The 7,200-nt window shown below is 42.6% G+C and overlaps 1 long non-coding RNA gene across 1 annotated transcript in view; it reads left to right on the top strand.

Moving 5' to 3' along the window:
- Nucleotides 1-336: 336 nt before the first annotated feature.
- LOC108796569 overlaps nt 337-7,200 on the top strand; it is a 17,695-nt gene continuing 10,831 nt past the window's right edge. Inside the window, exons 1-2 of the long non-coding RNA XR_001941812.1 lie at nt 337-349; nt 2,904-2,907. This is a non-coding gene — a long non-coding RNA (uncharacterized LOC108796569). The remainder of the gene's footprint in view (nt 350-2,903; nt 2,908-7,200) is intronic.

Below are 7,200 nucleotides of genomic sequence, written 5' to 3'. Positions count from 1 at the left end.
GCCGCCGGTTCCTTCACTTCTTCTCGGAACCCCGCTGGGGAGAGCGGCGGGAGGAGAGGACATGGCGATCTACCAGTGATCGCTACGCGATCGACTGGTAGATCGCGATCGACCTTGTGGGCACCCCTGACTTAAAGGGTAACAATAAAAATGAAAAAAATTCCTTTAAATATTTTGCTTGGGGGGTCCCCTTAACCTGCCTGTAAAGTGGCAAATCTGTACGATGTATAGAACCTGCTGCAGCAAAACTGACATTTCTAAAGAAAAATAAATGATGTATTTTTTTTATTCTTAAAGCGTGCAGTTCCCCCTTCCAAACAATAACAGACCCTTTAGGTCTGGTAGGAATGTTAGGAGGGACCAAATTAAAAAAAGTGTGGGGTTCCCCCCAAAAGTCATACCAGACCCTTAAGGTCTAGTAGGAATATTTAGGAGGGACCCCATGTAGAAAAAAAATAATAAAAGTGTGTGGGGTTCCCCCTCCAAGTCATACCAGGCCCTTAAGTTCTGGCAGGAATTTTAAGGAGGAACCTCACCCACAAAAATAGGGGGGAAAAAGTGGGGTCCCCCCTAAAATTTCCAACCAGACCCTTAAACCAAGCACAGGTCTGGCGATACTAGGCCACATCACATGCCTTAAAAGTCCAGACTTTTGAAAAAATCTTTTATTTGGAAAAAAAACAAAAAAGACATGTTTTTGACAAGTGTTTTATTATATATATTTAAAAAAATGGATCCACCATCCATGGTCAATCACGACGTCCAACATTGTCCACGACGACAACGACTCGACAAAATAAAAAATAAAACAATAAATAATAAATAGAAATAATAATTTTTTTTTAAAAGACATCGAGCCCAACCCTATTTAAAAAGACTCTTTCACCTTGCCCAATCAAGGCAAAGTGACAAGGGTTTCTTTAAAGTAATATTAAAGTCAAAACGTTTTTAAGCTATTTCAAATGGTAATGAAATCATTTACAATGTGTGCTGTTCCTTGACGTTAAAAAGTTTTAGCTTCCAGCTGTTCTGAAACATGAAGACTGGGCAAAAAAAGAAATACTTTGCTGGGCAATGTATATTTGTTTGATCTGGATTCATTATTGGGAAACAAGTTTGAGAGTTTAATCCTACTTTAAGGGCCTGTTCACACAACATCCGTTTTCTGTGCTGACCTGATCCGTACGCTCCTGCACTAAAAATGCATCCCAATGTATCCCTATGTGTTTTATGGGCTACAGTTCTCACGTGCGCAGTCCGTTTAGGTTACGACAGAAAAATACTGCATGTCACATTTTGTACGGTCAGGAAACAGTCCAGAAAACGCAAAACGCGGCAAAAACACATAGCACCGCGTCTGCAAAACCGCACCTGATCAGGACCTGATATCATGTGAACAGGCCCTTAATGTCTATCTCTGGCCAAAGCTCTCATCCCTCCCATTACTCCCCTCTCACCATTCAGCACTATCATACTCGCCAGCCCTGCCTCTAAGGCCTTGTTCACACCAAATGCAGAGCAGATCCGCTCAGGTTTCTGCACACGCAGTGCAGTGGGTTGTGCCGCGTTTTTGTTTTTTACCGCATTTGTGCCGCGTTTTTGATGCGTTCCGGGCCGTTTTTGGTTAAAAAAAAAATTTTTTTTTTTTTGTTTAACATGGGCTTTCAGTGCGTTACAGGCATTTGCATGCATTTTTGCAGATCCAGAGCACATCCAGAGCAGGTAAAATAGGGCCTTCTGCAGTTTTTTCACCTGCTCTGGAACTGCACGCTGCAATGTGAAATGGAGCAAAAAAAAAACATTGGAATACATTGGACGCAGTTTTGATCCGGTCTGCAACTGCTCTGCTCTGCTAAAGGAACGTTTGTGTCCAGCACCACAGTCTATGAGTACCCGTTTCCTCTTTACAATGTCATCACACTGAGAGATTCCTGAGGTTGGATGGCGAATAGGAAGTGCTCATGTCACCCAGGCAGTGTCATGGGCATCTGAAGATGAACCCTTCTCCTCTGCAGTGGTGAAAGTAGAAAACTCAGGAGCCGGGACCTGATGTGTTATGTGAGCACACATTAAAGGGGTATTTAGGTTAGGAATTTTTTCATGTAATAAAAAAAAACAAAAATTAATAACTTGTGGGAAAGCAAGTCAGCTAATTGCTAAGTTATTATTAAGTTGCTAAATGTCCCTTTTTTACTTACCTACATCTCTGGTCATGTGACGTGACACATGAATGGGGAGACAGCTGGTCAAATTTTAGCTTTAAAGCCCACCCTGTCCAAGCTGAACTCACTTTTACAGCATTTCCCCATCGGTGCTCTTACCATGACAGCCCCACAAAATACTTGGTACTTCAAGGTATGGGGGAACATGTGACCTCCTTTCTGTTGGAAATGCAACAGCATATACTGATAATTTGTCTTTGGAGCTGTAGATGGCGCTGTAGTGCAATGTTAGTTTTCTATATGCATGCTTATCTATGATACACATGAAGTTTTCCTATGTATGTTTCCTTTACAATGCTGTATTCAGATGTAATGTTCTTATAAACAAGTAAAACTCAGTGCTTTATCTAAACACATTACCAACACTTTCATTATGGACACATGATGAGGGGGGACAGCGTCACTGTAAGAGCCGACATCCAGAGGGGAATTTATCAGAACTGGAGCAGCTGTGCATGGCAACCAAACAGCATTTCTCTTTCATTTTCAGAGCTTAACTGAACAAATTAAACAGAGAAGCTGATTGGTTACTATGGACAACTGCTCCAGATTCTGTCTGCTCCAGTTTTGATAAATTCCCCCCCCCTGTACTTCCAGAATTGGGAGAACATGTTACTCCTCCCTCTTTCTCCCATGTGATAGTGCTGGTGATTGGTGATTGGCACAGAGAACAGGGCTCAGCCCTGTGTAAGCTCTTACTACAAAAGGCTTCTTTTTCTGATTCCCAGGGGGTAAATTGAGAAGCAGGGGAGTGAAGAAAAAGTTGTACTGCTGGGGAGAGAGATTAAAGAAAAACTATTGGTTTGAAGAAGACAGGGATTCCAACTTGACAAAAGTAATTTCAGGGAGGTGCCCTTCTCATTTCAGAGAGGTGCCCTCTTCCCCCCCTACCCCCATTCCGGGGAGTGGGGGAGGACCCCCCTGAAATTATAGCAGATGGCAAAGAAGCAAATGCTTCCCGTGCTATCTGCTGTTTTTTTTTTTTTTTTATATAGTATTCTGACAGCTGCTGCTATCTGAATAATAAAAAAAAAAAGACGGCATAGGAATGAATAGCTAGATTGCTATTGGCTATTTGAAGCTGCCTATTGCACCCGCCCTGCTGCTGTCAATCAGCAGAGAACGGACCTGATGGAGAACTCCAGGTCCACCTCTGCTGATTGACAGCAACAGTGGGAGGGTGAAATAACTAGTCTGCTATTCAAATAGCCAATAGAAGCCTAGCTATTCATTCCTATGCCGTCTTTTTTTTTCTTTTTTTTTTTTTACTCTGACGGTCAGCAAGTGGTTAAAGTGATATCAGTGTTAAAAAAAAGTTAAAAAAGAGTTAAAAAAACACACAGCAGGGAAAGGTTTACTCTGCTAGATCGAGCAGGGTAAACCTCTCCGGGAGAAAATGTTTCTCTCCCGGGCGGCCGGGAGCCGCTATCTTATGGCGGGAGACTCCTGGAACGTCCGGGAGAGTTGGGATGTCTGAAAAGAAAAGAGCAGAGTTACAGAGAGATGAGCTTTTCAGTCTGCTGCTTCTCCTTTCACTGTCCGGTCACAAGCTGGAGGAAGTACAGGACCTGTAAGTAACCTGAAAAGAGAAAAATCATGCCTACTGCCCTGCCAGGCAGGGCTGCGCTGTGTGGCAGAGCTGAGTAAATCTCAGGATTGAATGGACAGAAATACAAATCTATCGGCAGGTAACACAGCTCCCTTTTATGTTTTGTATCTGTGTAGATTTTCCTGGTGTTCAACTTTAAAGAGAATGCCTTCTTAGGTCCGCTGGCTACAATTGAGCTGTATGTATACTAGAACTTCCCCACTTCCCTCTTGTGCCATCAGCATATATCTCACAACATCTTGCATGCGTGTTAGCTATCTACCCTTTAATAGTAACCAAATGTTCGTAATTTCTTATTGTGTTGTATGGATCCAAGTGGAAAACCTTAACTCTTTCCATACCTGCTGACCTTGCTCTGGTTTCATTTATTCAGCCCTAAGTGTGGTAAACGTAAAATAAGTTTTAGAAGCAAAAGCCAATAATTAACACCTTGTGAAATAAGTAACGTTGGCAGGTATTTCATTTATGCCGCGTTTCAGCAAGTGTTTTTAATATCAAATAGGTATGGCAGTTATGTGAACAGCGAGCAGACTAGCTAACGCTGGCATGTTTTTCACATTTATCACTGAGGACACATTCACACCACTTGTGTTCTGGTAACATGTGGTAATGTGTGTTTAAAGTGGAAGTCAAAGAAAAAAAATTGCAGATTGGCTGGTGTTCTGACTGTGTAAATCGCTTCTGCCATAAAAGTTACTTTTTACCATTCAGGAATTTTTTTAACTTTATGCTGAGTGTTAGAATACACATTACTGTGTTTATAGCAACAACTTCTGCAGTATACAAGTTCAGTCATTAGATGGCAGTGTTTATAAGTTCTGTTATACATCTATGGTAGATACTCTGTTGTATTGAATAAGGTAGAGAAGAAAGCTGTGGCTTCCTTCCTGTTTTCAAGCCATGTGCAGCATGCATACCTGACTGTGTGCTTGTGTTTCTCTGTGAGGCTGTGCAAAAAGTTCCAACACTGAGCCGCGCATGTGCAGCTCAGCACACAGACCTGGAATGGCGAGATGAAGTAACTCCCATGCGCGTGGGAGTTACATCATAGGGGCCTGGCCAATCCGGCAGTCAAAGCCTCGAAACTTGGAAGAGGACCGAGCAGAAGATTGAAGCTCCAGAGGGAGAGGAGCACAGTGATGGAGGTGATCGGTTTGGAAGGTCTGCCATATTGTGCTAATATGCTGCGCATATTTTTTAAAGCAAAAATCCAGGCAAATCAAATCTTAACCCTTGCAGTGGGGCTACCCCTGCACTGCATGGGTTAAGTGCTAGTTTTGTCCAGGGAGCTCAAATAAAAAAAGTTACAGTCACCCAAAGCACAATCCTGGCTTGCTCTTAGACCGATCCCTTCAGCCTCACTCCCCCTCTGCTTCAGCGGTCTGGCTGCTAGACCGGTGCCTTCAGCCTCACTCCCCCTCTGCTCCAGCGGTCTTCCTGCTAGACCGGTCCATTCAGCCTCACTCCCCCTCTGCTCCAGCGGTCTTCCTGCTAGACCGGTCCCTTCAGCCTCACTCCCCCTCTACTCCAGACGTCTGGCTGCTAGACCGGTCGCTTCAGCCTCTCTCCCCTTCCGCTCCAGCGGTGTAAGCAGGGCCAGATTTACTCTTTTTACTTTTTTACATTATTAGCTTATCGTTTTTATTTTTTAATAATTTTTTTCTTATTGTTTTTTACTTTTTAATCACGTTTTAATTTTTTTAAATTTAATTATTATTTCTTATTATTTTTTTCGGGGGGGAGGACGGAACCAGAGGAAAGAGGTAGGTGCGGGGGGGAGGATGGACAGGCTGCACACATTTGATCGCGGCAATCACTTATAAACGAACAAGCGCCTGCCCCACACTACATTTGGTCCTGCCTTCCCAAAGCAGTACTAAATGTAGAAAGCGCAACTTGGTGCCCGGAACTTTATGTTTCAGGCGTCGGGGGATTCCGACGACGGCCGTGCCTCGGTGGCCTTGTGGGGAATCCGGGCCTGGGTGTAAGGTCCTGTCAGTCATCACATTTAATACAGTGTATTGAACATGAGCATGCTGAGGGACATTCCATTACTGGGGCAGAAGGAAAGACTGGCTGGAAGGAGCGGTGTAGGAACTAGCTGGGATCGCGGTTCAGGTGAGTATAACTTTTTGAGCATTTAACCATGCAGTGCTGGGTAGCCCCACTGCAAGAGTTAATATTTGATTTGCCCAGAGTTCTGCTTTAAGATTGTTAGATCTCACGAGCAGGACCCTCCCTAACCCTCCTGTACTGAATTGTATTGTAAATGTATTGTCTCATTTTATATTCTAAAGTGCTTTCTAAACTGTTGGCTCTTTAGAAATCTTGTATAATGACATGAATAACTGCAATGCTCAGTGATGCAGGTTACAAGCTTTGGTGGGCTGTGGTGTCATTCATTGTAAATGGCACCCCAGCAAGCCTTCATATGGCACATGCAATGCAATGAATAACAGTGCAGTGTGGCACAACACAAGGCACGGTGCCCTTAGTGTAGTACTATGAAAAAAAAGACAGACTCGGAGAGACTGAGCGGAGGGGGGAGGAATAGTCCCGGGAGAAAGAGTTAAAAAATAAAATGTTCTTTTTTTGTCTTTTGTTCCAGGACTTTCTGGAATTATGGATAGTGGAGGAATATAAGTATAACACCACTTCAATCTCTTCCCGTGCAGCTAATGAAAGCTATAGTGCAAAACGTGTCAGTAGGAAGAGACATCATCGTGCTTGAAAGACATGACAGTCTGCAAGAGACATGGACATAGCTGTAAAACAGTAGTATGAGAGTTTTTCCTTTACTTTTAATACTGAATAACCTCTGTTTTATTTTCAAAAATAAAAGGTGAGTGTATCTGTTTTTATACATATAAATAAAATGGAGCTTTACTATTATATGCTTTCTTCTTTTTTTCTGAGCTCTATGTTTCGGGTAAGTGATTATTGCTTTGGATGTCCATTTTGTGAGAGTGTCCTTATTGTGACCACCTTGAAACAGCTCACGGGAGATTGTCCAATAGGAGACCTTTTATATTTGGGGTCATATAGTGCTGGTGAGTTCCTGTCTGATTTATGGAAAGGAAGTACTTTGTGAGTGGAGCTACAATAATTGAAGTTACTATAGAGTGAATATTCAGATTTCTTGCACGTTGATGGAAACTGACATTTTAGACTTTGGCTCATTCACACCTACTGTATATGATAAAAGGACTTTTGTTTATTTACAGTTATTTGTATGATTTTTGACATTTGTTCATCTAATTATGTTTTTTTTTATTATTTTCTGTTTTTGGGAACCCGTTTTCCACTTGTCTTCTCTTTGGATGCATAATGTGAGGGTCCCTCCTTCTCCTCTTCTTCCCTCTGGGTGGC

This window comes from Nanorana parkeri, unplaced genomic scaffold (genome assembly GCF_000935625.1).
Source record: "Nanorana parkeri isolate BGI_ZX_2015 unplaced genomic scaffold, ASM93562v1 scaffold1133, whole genome shotgun sequence".
Taxonomy (NCBI): Eukaryota; Metazoa; Chordata; class Amphibia; order Anura; family Dicroglossidae; genus Nanorana; species Nanorana parkeri.
The sequence above is the reverse complement of the archived record's forward strand: the minus strand, read 5'-3'. Positions and strand labels throughout refer to the sequence as shown.